Here is a 17767-nt window from a genome sequence, read left to right on the forward strand (position 1 = left end):
CACAGTAAAATTAAAAACATAGCATTATAATATTGAAATCAAAATACTCAATTGGCCTTCTTTTCTTCATGTGAATTTCTATTCTAACACGTACTGATTTATTGAAATGCAGTTAAATCTGTAAAACTCTACCACATAGCCTACATAAATAGACTAATATCTGAGCAGAATAAAAAAAACAGGTCATTGAGAAATGCCCAGAAGTTAGATCATACTAAGCTTACCTAACCTTATTCTTTATTAACAATTTTTTCAGAGTACACCGAAATTGCCTTATACATTAGTTCTATAAATAATTCTATAGCATCACACAAAAATTGAAATGTATTTGAACAACAGCTTTCAACTTATAAAAACTTCAGAATTAATTGTTTAATATCAATTTGTGATAGGTGAATGAATTTAAAAGCATGGTAGGTCCACCACACCGGTTTGCCCCTCTATGATTCAGAATATAAGAGACATCCTAACACAACTGCTGAAATACTATTGATATATTAAATTAGAGGCAGCACACTGCTATCAATGGAGTATGATGAAATAAATGAAGTGAGAATCAATGAAAGCAAATGTGAAATACAACATGACAATTATAGCATGATCAGCTTGAAGCACCTAATTTGGACTTTGAGAATTAAAGGCATAATCCTGAAGTACTATAGCTTAAAACAATGAAGAAAGAGCCAGGTAACTGTCATTGAACGAGATTCATTACTCAGGAATGGTTTTGATTTTACATGTACAACAATAATACTGATCCCTTCTTAAAAGCAAAACCTAAAGCACTTTATCCAAGGCTTGTTTTCCCATCTAATGAATACTAGAGTTTCAAGGGCTGGGTTGTTTCGTTTTTGTTAATAAAATATAGCCTTTTAAGACAGAGATACACACATCATTAGGATAAAACAAATTTCTTCATTTCCCCAAACATTAAAAATCATACTGCATGGCTTTAACCTCCTATCTTTATTTATACAATATGAAAACCATTACTAAAACAAATATAAATTATTTAAACACTGAAAATTTAAAGGCATTAAACCTATGTATTTTTATCTATTTTATTTCACTTTTTTCAAAATGTGAAAAGGAATTTAATTTTGATAAACAGCCATTCACATCATCCTTTGCAAACCATTCTCGCAGCTGAAATCCGACTCAAGCAGACAAATAACCCAGCAATACTTTGTCTTTCCATATTTCATTTCCATACCAATGAAGAAACATCTCCTAAAATGTACTCTTCTCCTATTACTTTTGTCAGCCATGCAGCTCAAAACAAGCTGACGCAAACTCCGCAAGCTGACTTGTCACTCTAGGTGAAAGCAGTACCTCTATGTTATCTGAAACCAGGCGCGTCAGCCTCTGAAGAAAGACGTTATGCTGATGTCCATTTCAATTAACCTGCCTGGCTTTATAAATATCCCTAGTCTCAGTCATCTGAACAGGTTGGTGCCCTTCTCCAAGTAGTGAGGCAAGCAATATGGCAAACATGGCTATGTGAAAAACAGGTGATTCTTCTCATCTGTCCATCCCGATAACTCAGGAAGATTAAATGCATTGTTAAGCAAGTGAATAAATAGACTAGAAGTGTTGCCTAATAAGGTAAATCTGAAAAGATTAAGAACATTAAGGAAAAAGCAGTATTTGATTAAAAGCAAATTTTAAACAATTACTTCATCCTCCCCTGATCTATTTTTACTTAAATAAAAAAAGATTGATCTTTGTGATTTTCAGAACAAAGCGTTAAGTACCCCTCAAATGGTCAAATTACCACTGACCCACTGTCTAAGGGGCAACAGCTTTAAGGCAGTCTTACAGGCATCTTCTCATCCTCCAAGAATAAGAAGTTTCATAGCAACCTAACAGAACATGTTTACAGACATATGTAGTCGATTATTGTGCATTAATGTTTTGGCCTGCTTCATCTTTATTTGTTCCAAGCCGTCAGGAAGAAAGTATTTCAGATTTCAGTATCTGCAATGAAACATGTTCCTATCTTAATTTAACTTCAAAAAATATGAGATATTCAAACAATGACAGATCTCCTATAATGTTAACAGGCCTCCCAAGGCTCCAACTCTGAGTTATTTCACATCGCTCTGTAAGAGTCTACGTTGGACGATTTGAGTGGTTCAAGGAGTACTGCTGGTGATTTAGTCAAAGAAGGGTGTTTTGTTTTGTTTTTAGGATACTTCTACATCACTTGTGTTAAGAAAAGGCATCTTAAAAGATGTCAGTACTGAGTAGTATTAACAATATACCTGGGCAGCATTTTGTTTGTCCCCATCTCATTACCTTCCATTTAAAACATCCATTAGAAGCCAAATAGAAGAGTCCAACAAGCTAAATATATTCTGTCCTCAACTGCAACAATCATGGATGCACATGGAGAAAGAGAGGACTGGAAAGAAAAGGAGGTCTCAGCAGAATAGCTTCTTTGCAACTCACTGGGGACTTTGTGTAGAAAATTCAAATAGAAATGACCGATTCCAAATCAGTTCTGCCTCTAAAGACCTGTTCTAATTGTAGAATACCTAGGATTTTTCATAGATGTACATCTGCATAAGTCTACTAATTCTATTCCTTAACATAATTTAACACAATCTATCCAGCATTCAGACTTTCTTGCTCCCACAATCCCTTTTAAGCCCTGTTTTACAATTGGTGACATTTGGTATCCTCCATTTCTCTGATACTATGTGAGAGGGCAGGCATCACAGCAAGTAGTTTGGTAAATTCATACTCAGCTCTTTTAGAGCTCCTGGTTGAACATAAAACAGTTCTAGTAATTTATTATTCTTTTTCATCAATTTGGTCTACCACTTATTCTATTGATATCCTTCCTAGTCACAGTTCTTCAGCTTTAAAAAAGGGTGTGCGATGGGCACTGTTCCTCTATAGTGAATACTGGTAAAAACACGTTAGCTTCCCAGCTGAGTATGCAAACTTCAAATCTACTGTCCAAAGTAGGACTTCAATTTCACAGACACAGAGATGGTCTACCTCTCAATCTTGAAGCCTTGCACACTAATGTGCCATGCCATTTAAAAAGCTGCTTTTTCCAGAGCTGCCCACGTTAAAATAGATCATTTCACCTACCTAATAGATGAAAAGTAATTACATTAAATGAAAGGGATTTCATATGCAAGTAGCTTATAACTTCTTATGATGAATTTTACCTACTGCGTGTAGAACAACATTATTTACAGAATTGAGCTTTACTCCCTCTCCTCTTCTTCCCCAATTCTGTATCCTACAAGAGTTGCACAGACTGAGCCAAGACCATTTGTGTGTGCCCAGACATTCACAGCAGGCTTGAAGGACTCAGCCATACCTCTGGCGTAGCTCAGCCAACTACATGGTTGAGCAGCCAGGTCTCAGCCCCCACTTAAGTCTCAAGTGCAATGAGTTGGGTCTGATATAGAAGAAACTCATATATCCACACATACAAAAATCACTGTGTCTATGCAGCCTATGCTTTCAAAAGAATGTGAACATTTAGTACTTTGAATGAAAAAATTATTCAGATTTCGATTAATTAGCAACTAATTCCATGGCAGATTGCCATCACTTTTTCCTTAAATATAACAATAAGTCACATTATGGCAATAAGACACATGAATTAGTCAAAAAAAAAAAGGTGACCAAGAACAGGGTCAGAATAGAGATTTGCATGCACTAAACTAAATTAGCTGCAATTAGCTGCTTCCTCTTCTGCTGCCGCAAAATCCGCTATCACGCTGTACTCTGCAACAAAGGACCCGACTTCTTATTCTAGACAGTTTTATCAAGGCCAAGTGACAGGGAAGTCTTTCTTACTCAGTTTCACTTGTTTACAGAAATCGTAATTAAGCTTCATTTGGCGGGGGGGAATCACTTGCCCAAAAAAAAAAAAATACATATCCTTCTGAAGCACTAATCACCACAGTATTGCCCAAAGAAAAGGGCACCTGTCCTGACAGGCAACTGGTAAGAACAGGAATTTCTCACAGGTTTATCATTTATTCCACTGACATAACCAGTACTTCTGAAGAGTACTTCATGTAAATTGGAAATTAAAAACAGCTGAAGGGTGTTTTCCTTTTAAGTCTCCCCCAGTTACTAATTCCAAGGCATTCATACATTTGAATAGACATGAATGTTTGAACTAGCAGTTTTAGCTCAAAGTGTTCTCAACACATCATTCTCTTACTCAAGACGGTGCATTTTTCTTCCAAGAGCTCCATAGATCCAAACTGCACTTTCACCTCCTCTCCCCCAAGATTCCCTTAGGAGAAAAGCATGTTTATTGCTTTTTCATTTATTCCTCACTCTCAAAGACCCTAAACAATATCAGAGTCAAGAGAACTACTGAAGTACAAAGAAAATGTTACCATAGACGGGGAGCAACCTCCTTAATTATCTACATATTCTTATAATCTGGGCAGTTAATGAATTACAGGTTTGGAAGGAAAGGAAACTTGTTTTCTAGTAAAACTTAGTAAATTCTTAAAGTTGTTCACAGCATGAACATAACATTAAGCATTTACTCAATTGTCAGGCTTATATATAATTGTCAGCCCTCTGGATGAGGGAGGGCCCAGGAAAATTTATTTATAAACAGCTCTACCTTCCTAAAGCAAAACTTGCTTTCCTGGCCCTCTCCCCCACTTCAGATTTCCCATCACTTGTGACAAACTAGCATCCCACCAAAAGCTAAAGAATAAACCAGAAATATTAAAATATATTATCTAATTATCTCCCTTTTTCAGGGAAGAAGTGGGAATGGGAGGAGTCAGGGGAGGTTAACGCAAAGCTTTGGCGTAACTTTAAATGCTGGTAAACTTGCATGTCATTTAATCCTTCCATGATGAAAAAGCAGCCAGGCAGTAGCATAAGCAAGGGAAAGATGAGATTCTTTTCAGGGACATGGTAATAGGCGAAAGAATGACGCAAAAAGGGAAACTGATTCTATAAGAGGAAAAAAACTCATTATGACAGTAGTCAAATGCTGGAAAAAGCTACCCAGAGAGGTTGTACAAGCTCCTTCCTTGGACATATACAAAACTCACCTGGACAAGACCACAAACAACCTAAACTGGCTCTATGCTGAGTACGGGTTTGGACCAGATGACCTTCAAGGTCTTTTCCTTCCAACCCTTATTATTCTATGATTCATTAACAGCCCCAAGCAGGGTTACATGCTGACTGCCCCAACTTTTTATGTCTGTACCTGTCCTGCTGACGGAAGCATTTAATGACATTGATAAAATAGTACTGATTCAGCTCCACACTGTTAGAAAAATATTCAATGAGCAGCTCACATCAAAGTGGCAGATTTGCTCACCAGAATTTCTTTTTGCTGATGACTATGCAGGTAGCCCACTCCACAATGAATTCCTTCTGATCATCTGGCTCACGTACCCAGTTTTATCAGCCTAAAGAAAAAAGCACGATGCCTAACTGCACTAAGGCATTCAAGTGTTCCTCCAGCTATGATTAATAACATTCCTTGCTCAACCACAAAAAAAATTTGCTGTGCGAGAAGCACACTTGCAGAAAAGCGTAACTGACCATAAAGTTAGATGTGTGAAGCTATACCAGATGACAGAATGCTTACTTGCAAAAATACGCCCTAAAATTGACATCTACCAATCTACCAAACACTTATATGTGGGTATAACCAAGGGACAATATGTCAGCTTTATTTAAGAGGCTTAGGTCAGTTCCATGCATTTTCACACTATCTGCAACATTACATGACATGACAAGAGATCCAAGAGGAAAATACCTAACAGTTACCCAATCTAAATATTACCACGTGTTAATGAAAATTCTGCTGTAATAGGCTGGGTACGCTATCTGGATGACAAACTGAGGAACAAGCAAAACTGCATCAAATACAGGGCACCCTCTCCCACACTCTTCAGTATCAGTAGTGTACAAATACTTTATAGTAAATTTGAAAGCATGCTGGATCTACCCTAAATTGTGAAGCAACTATTCTCAACACAAAAGCAGTGACTTAATGTTGCTAAAGGAGTACTCAGGAACAAAGTGCTGAATGACCAGTAATCTGCAGTAAAGAAAAACATCTCACAAATCTCACTTGTAACCATGCCTGTCTCTTGATAATGCAAAGCACGTGTATGAGAAAAATCAATAAACTGATCTATACTTGGTGCTTCCATACAAGTGTGAAAACTCCTTGCCAGGTTTTGAGGATTTAATATTTCTACAAATTAAAAAGAAAGGAGAGCTTTCATAATCAATGACTAGTGTGTTATGTCAGCCTGGTCACTGGAAAATGGCTCTGAATCAAGTTAAATTAAGATTAACCTGCTCCTCAAAGCCCTTCTGTTGCAAAGCTGCTTAGACAATTGACTGAACTTGGATGCTAGTCTTGACCTTTTTGACCCTTCCAGGCTGCTAGCAAATTACTTCCAAGAAAACTCAGTGTTTTACTCCCTGTAATAAAGTCTGCAGCACCTTCTTAAACTGAAGTGGTGATAATTACCACACTCTTATCACCATCCTCAGAGGCAGAAAAAAAGAGAACAGCGGACATACTAAATTAGTCCCATTTGACGAGTACAAATGAAACAGAGGGCATACTGATCACAGAACTAACCAAGGAAATTGAGACTCACTAAATGCCACCTAAGAAATAGCAAAGGTGTAAAAGACTGACATCTAAAACAAGGTAGACGAACTGTGCTTGCAGACCTGCTATTAACACAGACTGCAAATACTAGTTATGCTCGATTCCATCCTGTGTCTTTAATACATAAAGTTCCATCCTCCTTGACACTATATTACTTTTAAATGTTTCACTGCAAGTATTTCCTGAAGTGGAAAATTCCATTTTTATGAAGTTCAGCAACACATACTTTTTTGTCCAGCAATGTATCTTGAAATATCTTAAAAATGTGTTAGAACAGCTTTCTTAAGCTCTGTACTGAGTATCAAGTTTATATTGAAAAGTATATCCCTTATCTTTCCCTCAAACAGGTTTACAACATACAAAAAGAAACATAATAAATATTAGTAAGTCCCAAACAAATAAAATATTGTTTTCACACCAGGCACACTATCAGAACAATTAAAAAAATAAAAACTAAACTGAAATAAGTTCTGTTTAGCTCTGATACAGACTGATTTTTATCAATATCCCACAGATACAAACAACATAAAAGGACATACTACATCGTATCAAGGTCTCAAATAACTTTTTTTTCTAACTGTAAATCTTAAGAAAAGAATTGCCTATTTAAGATAAAAATGAACGAAATGTATTATTGTATAATGAGCCTGGAACATGTTCTCCAGATGTTACTGTTCAAAGACATTTCTATAAATCAGAACAAAATCCAGATCTTGCCAAACCGTTCTGGAAGAACCAGGCAAGCAACCTGCAGATTTCTCCACTTAAAGCCATCCACAAAGAAACAAGGATAATCAAACTCCAGACTACTTAGGTTTTACTTAATCTATACACAACAACTAGCCATTTTTAACTCTGGAGAAAAATGTTCCACCCTCAGCTTAAGTCCACCATGTCAGAAATTCTGAACTACTTCGTTCTACCACGTGCAATACGTTAGGAAAGACCAGCACCTACATATAAGAGGAAGCACAGTGCTTCTCCAACAGCCTTGCAGTCTTGCTTCTGAAGCATTGAGCTAACATTTTCTATTTATCTGTTTATACAATAAACCCCTAACACTTATTTCCTATGCTACTTTAGGCTGAGTTTTTCTCCTCCCTATAACAGCATATTGCTATGTTCTTAAAGCATGCAAAATACCCCATGATTACTGATAAAAAAAACTCATGGAAAAACCCGAGTGTCTCCCCACCTGTTGAAGTAATACCCAACCACTAGTAGCTTCTGGGAGGCAGAACCCACTACCTTAATACACTGCATTACAGGCCCCAACCAGCCTAACCCACACTGTGTTCTTGTACTTCTTCCCCTTGTACTGTAATGCTTGGCACCACAAGAACAGACCCAGACAGATCTCTGCTCCCTCACCAGTAACACGCTGTCAAGTCTCTGCAATAAACAATTCCCTGAAATCACTAACAAAAAAGATTTACAACATAAACATTTTAAAGTATTTTATGGATTTTAGAGGCCAATTATTAGAATTTTTTTTAAAAAACACATAATATCTACCTCTATTAGCTCAGCTTCCAAAGGTTCCCCTGTTATTTCATGCTACTAAAAGCTGTCAGGACATTAAGCAATTTTTGTAAGCATATCCAATCCTTAGCCAAAAACTTCAAACACTGTAACAACCTGGGGACAACCTTATCTTCTCATCCATGTTTTCCCCCATAGGCATTTCACTACAACACAGAACTTGCCTTCAGGAGTTTTCTACAGCTCAAGTTCATAAAGTATTGTGTTCAAGTAAATACTTTTCTTCAAAGAATGACTACCACAATTTTAGAAAGGCTGGTGTCCCTTGGACATGGCTAGGTACAGCCATCTCCTGGCCAAATAAACAAAAATTCCTGAATTATTTTACTGGACTATAAACAAATGACTCATTTACTGAGAATGAAGTGTTCCCTGAAAACTCACACAGGTGTTTACACAAGGTCCACAGAATAACAACCAGGGATTACAGTGGATCAGACATTGGAAATAAACGTTATTGCTGCAAGACAAGCTAGCATTATCATGAGCTCTATCAACAGAAAGCTGTAAGCAACCAGGTTTTACTCAGTAAGACCCAGAGTAACGTATCCAGTTTTGGATGGCTCATATCCTTCAGTTGCAGCAACCAGAGTCCAGAGAAAACTGATCAATAAGAAAAAGTTTCACCATAAGAATAATCCTGCACTGGGACCATGTGTAGGGAAGCCAGAAAATCTCCATCACTGAAGGCTAAGAACAGCCTTTGCCAGCTGATCTGTCCCAAAACATACCCTGTGCTTCAGAGATCTAATTCTGTAAGGCAGGCAGAAAGTAGAGGAAAACAAATATGGAAGTGATAAATAAAATCATTTTTAAAGCATCCAGCTGATTGCCAATGTGGCTAGGTCATCCTGACATAAGGATATTATTTTCTTGCTATAACTGTGGTTTCATATGCAGTTCAGTCACTTGGTTTGTGATGTGTTTGAAATTTTCCACAGGGGAAAACTTTTATTCAACCCCCCTCACCCTCACAGAATTCAATACAAGTGTTATTTCTTCTCTTGATTTTCCTTTTCTTCTATGATTTTCCGATTTGCAAGAAAATATCTTGGACCGATTGAACAGACACTAATTACTGTTTACAATCTGCTCGCCATCCATTTCACACTGTTTTAAATATGGTTTGGAAGAAAAAGAATCCTACCAACTTTACCTACATTTCTTGCTGCATCAAGTATAGGAAGGATTATTTAGAAAACAAACCTATACGCTTGAACAGAATAGGGTAAGAAAGGAATGAAATTTCAAGTTACACACGCATACTTACTGCATCCTTTCTACTCCACATGAAGAAATCTAGCTATGAAAAATGAGTAAGGAGGAAAAAAATTGAAGCTACTTATTCCTCATTTACTACTGTCTGCATGTATAAATGTCTCTAGCCATGCATGTAATTCAGAATTACCTGAAAGGAAATGATCTGAGATTGATTTTGTTTTACCCTACATATAGGAGTCACACACACAGTTGTTCTTGCTGAGTTTTATTTTATCAAGTGTCCATCCAGAATAAAAACAATTACTGGCTGCACAGCAGTACAATAGAAAGACTTAGGGCCTAAAGCATGCCACAAAACTGACAGTCAACACCACACTGCTAATAAAGGCAGCAAACATCACTCCAGAACATATTAGCAATGTTACACAGAAACTGTACAAAAAGCATTTTGTTCTAATTGACTTTGTGTAAGAATACCGTAAGCTGCAGTACATCTCTGTAAGCATTGACAAACAAAAAGAGGAGGACAGCAATAACAGAGACCAAACAGAACAGCTAAAAGAAACCGGAACAGACAAAAATAAAAGCCATGAGTGAAAGACCCTCCAATCTGGAGGGTTAATCTGGACATTAATCCAGAAAGGAAGAAACCTATCTTCTTCCTCACTCTGCTATCACACAGAGGATCCCAAACAGTGACAAATGAATCATATGAGCAAAAGACAAATTCATTCCAAAACATTTCAAAAGAACAACTGCTGATGGAACCACTTCTGCTGCATCTCCACAGACATCAACTTTGATATCTCAGTCAACTCTTGCGGGAGTAAGTTCACAACTCCTGAGGAACAGAACTGAGGCCAAGTCTCTTCTACCCTGGGCAAGCACCCACTTCTGGTGGGAGACACCACAGTGGCATCCTCCAGGAACTGAGAGACTCTTTGAAATAAAAATTCCCATTCAAAGTATTCACCTCCTACCCATATTTCCAAACAGATGCAAGTGAACTAAAATGGCATTCAAGAATTTCCTACTGAAAAGTAAAAAACTCATTTACACTACTCTTTCAGTCTAAAAATAATTTTCAATAGCTCAAAAAAATTAGAAGGTAATCTAATAGGGCATCCAAACATTAGGAATCTAACTTAAGCAGTCACCTAGACTCCCTTAGTAGCAAATATGAAGAGATGCCATGGAAGAGAAACGCAGGCTGCTGAGTGATAGGGGACCGAGTGCACCCTCAGGAAGTTTGCAGACAACACCAAGCTGGGTGGGAGTGTTGATCTGCTTGAGGGTAGGAAGGCTCATCTTGAGTGCCATCACATGGCACATAGAGGACAACCAGGAGATCAGGCCCAGTCAGCACGGGTTTATGAAAGACAGGTCCTACTTGACTAACCTGATCTCCTTCTACAACAGGATGACCCGCTTAGTGGACAAGGGAAAGACTGTGAATATAGTCTACCTGGACTTCAGTAAAGCCTTTGACAATGTTTCCGACAACATTCTCCTGGAGAAGCTGACTGCTCATGGCTTGGATGGGGGCACTCTTTGCTGGGTAAAAAACTGGCTGGATGGCTGGGCACAAAGGGTTGTGGTGAATGGATTGAAATCCAGTTGGCGGCCGGTCACAAGCAGAGTCCCCCAGGGCTCAGTTTCGGGGCCGATCTTGTTTAATATCTTTATCGATGATCTGGATGAGGGGATTGAGTGCTCCCTCAGCAAGTTTGCAGACAACACAAAGTTGGGCGGGAGTGTTGATCTGCTCGAGGGTTGGAAGGCTCTGCAGAGGGATCTGGACAGGCTGGATTGATGGGCTGAGGCCAACCGGATGAGGTTCAACAAGGCCAAGTGCCGGGTCCTGCACTTGGGTCACAACAACCCCATGCAACGCTACAGGCTTGGGGACGAGTGGCTGGAAAGCTGCCCCGCAGAAAAGGACCTGGGGGTGTTGATTTTACAGATGGCTGAAGATGAGCCAGCAGTGTGCCCAGGTGGCCAAGAAGGCCAACGGCATCCTGGCCTGTATCAGAAATAGTGTGGCCAGCAGGAGTAGGGATGTGATCGTGCCCCTGTACTCGGCTCTGGTGAGGCCGCACCTCGAATGCTGTGTTCAGTTTTGGGCCCCTCACTACAAGAAAGACATGGAGGTACTGGAGCATGTCCAGAGAAGGGCAATGAAGCTGGTGAGGGGTCTAGAACACAAGTCCTATGAGGACCAGCTGAGGGAACTGGGGTTGTTTAGTCTGGAGAAAAGGAGTTTGAGGAGAAACCTTATTGCTCTCTACAATTACCTGAAAGGAGGTTGTAATGAGGTGGGTGTCAGTCTCTCTTCCCAAGTGACAAGTGATAGGATGAGCAGAAATGGCCTCAAGTTGTGCCAGGGGAGGTTTAGATTGGATATTAGGAAAAACTTCTTCACTGAAAGGGTTGTCAGACATTGGAACAGGCTGCCCAGGGAGGTGGTTGAGTGACCATCCCTGGAGGTATTTAAAAGACATGTAGATGCAGCACTTAGTGGTGCACTTTGCAGTGTTAGGTTAATAGTTGGACTCAATCATCTTAAAGGTCTTTTCTAATCCAAATGATTCTATGATTCCATGTTTATAGTTAGTCTTGAATACTCTTGAATAGGCAGCACAAATTACCTGCTAGAATTGATATCGAACCTGGAGGAAGCCTGAACTACTTGCTTATATCAGATCCAGCTTTTAAATGGTGCATTTGTCAAGATGAATCCTACACACATATTTAGACTAAAACTTCCCTTACTACGGTTCACTTTTTTTCCAATTTCATATCAACAAATCTATTTATGTCGGGTACTAACACATGGATTCACTGCATCCACACCCAACTCATAGCTGGCTTTGCAGAAGACTGATGATACTATCAGACACCTTTCTAATTTCTTTAAAGACTTCTTCCAAAAATATCACAGAATCACAACAGTGATTCTTAGAACTTTTAAAATCCTTCAGCACCCCTTGCCTCATGTAAATTCTGGAGCTGTATAACCTTTAGCAACAGTACCTATCATTTCTATAATTCACCATTAACTTGCTTAACACTGAATTTATTTATATGTTAAAGTGCTTGACATGATCTGTTTCAGAATTCCACTAGCTACCTGTTTTCAGGCCATCACATTGGAATTGCCTTATTGTCTATAGAGTTCAGTGATTACCAATACTTCCATTTTATTCTAATGTGTGAGAGCACTCCCTATAAGCAAGCTCTCATTCCTCTAATTAAATAGAACCTCCTCCCAGTTCAATAACTCTCTCTTTCTCTTACTGAAATTCACCATTCACAAGAAGTTGCATCCTACAGTCTGATGCTCCTTCCTTGCCTCACACAACTCCAGAAACATATTTTCTCTTCCCAACATCATTCTTTCATTCGAGCATTGACCAAACATGATTGCACTTAACCTACTAGCTCCTAAAGCCGTTGTGACCCTCTGCGAGTTGGTCGGCAGGAGATAGGGATTTTTCACGTTTTTACCTGTTGGCCATATTTCTTCCAACTCCCTTAACCTCTGCTAGGTAGATAATTCGAGACTACACTCAAAATTATTTTTTTACTCCAGTTTTTCAGATGCATTAACAGGAACATGAAAAGCTCTAATGAGCTCTAATTAGACAACACATATACCGAGGAAAACTAAATGCGGGTCTTTCACATTTCCTTACTAGGTCAACTTTCCTCTCTATAGTGCAAACTTTTTGGCAAGCAAAATAACTTCCCAGCTTTTGAGTGAAACATAACTTCACCGAAACATATTATCCAAACACATACAAATACGTGCACATCTGTGTGAGACATCTGCCTGTAACTGATAAGACCTACAAACAGCTGTAGTATTTGAAAGCCTGTACATAAATATTTGTTGGCACAGAGACATAAATTACTAAAGATATATATTACTCTTTGAGATTACAACAAACATGGGCAATAACTTGATCTAAGATTCCAATTTTTTAAATGTATTCAATTCTTCCAATTCTCCTGGTTTGGTTTCTACCACCTACCCAAATCTTATCTATAAAAGTGAACACATAAACCAAAAAAACTCAGTCTCCCCAAAGCACTGCTACGGGGAAGACCTGCCAAGCCAATCTTACTTCTGTTGGATACTCAGAGCTCTGAGCAAGGATTGATCCTATTCCACATTCTCAGAATATCAAGCTTTGAAATAGTCAGAAGGCTCTTGATCCTTACCCTCACTAAGGATAGACTTTTGACATGGCAGTAAGTGCACATTAGAGTCTCCCTTCAAGCATAGACCAGAATGGTTTTAAAGACAAATCTCTACCGAGGCCGATGACTGCACAGAGGCACTTCTAGATAAGGAAGTCCTCAAGCTCTAAGTGTTTGGAGGACAGCAGAGAGAGTATTCAAGAGAAGTATTATATATACACTTCACTTCCTCTGTTTATATAATCTCAAAATCTTCATTTTTGTCCACAGTAGGCTAGATGGCCCTTGTTTTAGAGTTACCCAAAAAAAACCTGCTCTGGCATTCTTCTGAGTAGCCTTCCTTGTCAGCCACTATTTCTGCTATTCTTGTTTCTCAGTCTTTACTTCTGTCTACTTTCTCCATTTTTACCTTATCCTCTGTTTTTTCCTCCCATTTCTTTACCTCCTGTCATCTAATCCTTACCTCTGATCTCCTTTGTATTTTTATCATGTGGATGATACTGATCTTTACATGCTGCAACTTTATTTCACACTTCAGGCAGAGCAATAGGATACATGTATTCACACTCCAGGATCACTGTTTCAAATCCATCTGCAGACTCAAAGACAAATGTACAGCTTACAAAGATAAATTTACAGCTGTTTCATTCAGAGAGCATTTTCTTCCAAAAATGAAAATAATAACGTACTTCCCTCTTAAAAAATACAATAAAATAAAAAAAAAAATGTTTGCACACATCACCTAGGCTACAAAAATACAGTAGTCAAGGAAGCAGGCTATCAATCATGCAGTTTACATCTTTGCTTTGGAGACAGGAAACATCTCCAGACAGCAGGACTATGGTACAGCAGACATTCATTACTTCAATAAGATACTCTACAGGCTAGAGTATGCAACTTCTGCAAAATGGTGACAATCAAAAACCTGGCAGGGGGTGATGGGGAAGGAGACAAGAAATAAAACAATATGCCTTCCAGTGTGTAAGACCAGAGGGAGGGGACAAAGGAAAAAACTGTAAAATACTTCCTTCCCTTATCTGAAAGGAACTCTCCACATAAAAATTTCAGGGAGTCTACTCATTTTACAGCAACACATTTCTAAGCATTCAATTCATGCAAAATATACTAACACCAATAGAAGGATCACGAGCAGCAAAGCAGTGCCAGAAAACTGGAATCGCCTATTTCAGATGTTAACATAAGATGTATAGGAACAAATATACTATCCTAAGTCATAGCTATCATGGAAAAGAAACTTCCACATACTGACTTGTCTATATATGATTCCTCAATTAAACATTTTTCAAACAAAATTCTTTGTAGTATGTCAAAAATTCATCTGATCAAAAATTAGGATTTCCTTTACTAAGTCAAAGAGCTTGACTTCTTTCACTTATTACTATAGGCCTCTAGCTGTGTTTATATTACAACAGTACTCTACACTCAGGCTTAAATGGCTTTCCTGGCAAAAAAGGTTTTAGATTTGATGACAGATTTATTCTAAAGGCAAATTTCTTCCCTTCTGTAGCTCTCCAGAGAGAATTCAGTAACAGTCTGGATAGCAACCAACATCTGTATAGTATATTAATACTTAGTAGTAGTAGTACTAAATTCTCCCTACTATAATATTAGGTGATATTTAGACTTTGACCTCTAGGAAAGTGCTTAAAAAGGAACTATCGATTTGTATCAAAATAACTACTCATAGGCAGAGACTGCCACCTAGTGATTTTGATTATCTACGTAAAAAAACACAAAACAAACAAAAAAACCAAACCACCTCCCTCTTCCAGGAGAGCAGAAAAAAAACATTCATTCCTTCACATTTTACATCAACATATAGAAACAACCTCATATAATATCACTTGTATCTCCTATTATGTTAATGATAAATGCAATAGGGGAATGGGGAAAGAAAAGTCAATAAGCATATGTAATCCTCCTTGTACAGGTAAGATCCATGAGGTTGCTTGCTCATCGATTCTGTCTGGAATTACTCCTTATTTTACATGGACTCTAGCCTTTGCTTAAAACAACCACTGCATCCAGAACTTATTTAATCTCTAAAACAACACTGATAGACAGCCACACCCCACTTGAAACTTTGGATTCCTTCAATTTTTATGCTTTCAGTCTTTCCTGGTTCTCCTCAGCATTGTAACTCTATTTTCAGTACATCCTCTAGTTCATCTTTGCCATTCTCTCTTCAGCCACTGCATGTTTTCTACAGGATTTCACTGTTAGTGAAAAAAGCAGCCAAGTTACCTGTGTCATCCTATCTGCCTTACAAAGTTGAATTATCATTATGTGAATGACCCCTAAATTCACCTTATCTTCAGACTTCTCCTTCTGTTCAAACTTGTATTTCAGATATTGCCTTCATTTTCTTGTGGGCCTAGACCTAAATCTCAGAATCTGCAAGACAAATGGATCTTAGAAGATCTGTCTATAATGAATCTCTAAGACAAACTTTTTTTTTTAAGTAGGAAAACAGCAAAAAGCTTTTAAAATTTCTCCTTCTCTTCCACCTAACACACTTTTCCTCTAGCAAATACAAACTTTGCAATGCTCTGAATGAATGGGAAGAGATAGTTTCCTACCTTGTTAATTTGATCTCACCAGCACTTTATGTACCCACCCATTTTATTTTACAATCACACAAAACAAGAGCACTACCTAGTTTTTCCTGATCAAATCTATCCTCTTATTCACCATAAAGAGGTCAGTACCCTTTTTGATCAAATGGCAATACTAGCTTTCCTTAGCCCTTGTTCAATGTTCATATAAGCACTTCCACAATTTCTCATGTTGCCTCTCCCGCTTTCAAGGAGTTCTTTTCAAATATTCCCAAAGTCATCTCATATCCTCTTCAAAAATCTCATTAAAAATCTTTGTTGTTATACCCATAAAATAAATCTGATTCCAGCAAAGCTGTTGATGTGCTGTGACTTGCTTATCATACTGACTAACACAGTGTAAATAGTTCTTTGCACTCTCTCAACAGTACCCATCTCAACAGCACCCCCTGCACTCTGGGGCAGGGGCTACAACAGAGTCTGTGAACAGCCCTGGCACTTTTGAATACACCATCAATAAAATGCTACTACAAAAATTAAATTATGTCTTTCCTTCATTCCAATATTACATGACTTTCTTACATCAAAGAAAACCAACAAATGACCCTCAAAGCAACACCCTACAATATAAAGTTTGTTTCTTTTGTCTTTTAAACTGGAGATGTTCACTAAAAAACAAGAAGATTGCTTACAGAGCCATCTGCTCCTGTTGCTTATTTCCCAAATGAAGTCTTCTGTTGCCCATGTTTCCAGCAACCCACTGCTGTCTCAGAGACTTCGTTTTCACATGAAGTCCAGTAAACAGAGTAATCCTATCACATCAGAGTTACAGAACTCTAATTCAACATGCAGCACTAAAGATCACGGCTAATAAAAGAGTCCTATCCAAACTATTTGAAGATCAACGTATAAACCAGAGAGTGAGAAAACATCCACATAATCATTGAAGCAGAGAAACAAGACAACAAAATATGGCTATGTTTCTAAAACTTCTACAAGTATAGTCTTCCTCCTCTCCCTCTTTCAGGTCACTCGAAAAAAGTGGATCTTGGTGGTCTCCAATATAGCAGTAACTCATCTCCTCCAGATGAGGAAAATGAAATCAATAGTAAGCTGCTGAAACGTAACATTTTATAACCTCTTCTTCTGTTTAATAGCCCAGTGGGGGAGACAGAGACTGCCAAATTAAAAGCTATCAGGTTACTGTTTCTACAACCAGTTTCCAAGACCTGTAAACTGCTATATACTCCCTAGTGTGCTATACATGAAACACTGATTACTTTTTTTTTTAGCATTCCAGTAACAGTACTGCTCGTAGCAAAATGGGTACTTAATGAAACCACACCAAATGGATAACCAAAGAAGAAACTTAATTGGAAGAACAGTGAATGACTTTGAAAAGTCCTCTAGATTTGCCAACCAGGTATCACTAAACAGGTGGTTAAATTCTGTCCATCATGAAATGTGAATGTGACACTTAGATGCTTGTGCAACAACATACGGTCTGAAACAAAGTCTTTTCCTTCCCCCCACCTTTCTTAGAAGCCACTGATACTCAGCTGTAGGAGACTGTCCCCCA

The 17767-nt window shown here is 38.2% G+C and overlaps 1 protein-coding gene across 2 annotated transcripts in view; it reads right to left on the reverse strand.

Annotated features, from left to right (window-relative positions):
* The window catches only part of BCKDHB (branched chain keto acid dehydrogenase E1 subunit beta), a 130766-nt gene that overhangs the window by 106285 nt on the left and 6714 nt on the right, over window positions 1–17767 (reverse strand). The window lies entirely within an intron of this gene.

Source organism: Gavia stellata, chromosome 2 (genome assembly GCF_030936135.1).
Source record: "Gavia stellata isolate bGavSte3 chromosome 2, bGavSte3.hap2, whole genome shotgun sequence".
In the NCBI taxonomy this organism is placed as follows: domain Eukaryota; kingdom Metazoa; phylum Chordata; class Aves; order Gaviiformes; family Gaviidae; genus Gavia; species Gavia stellata.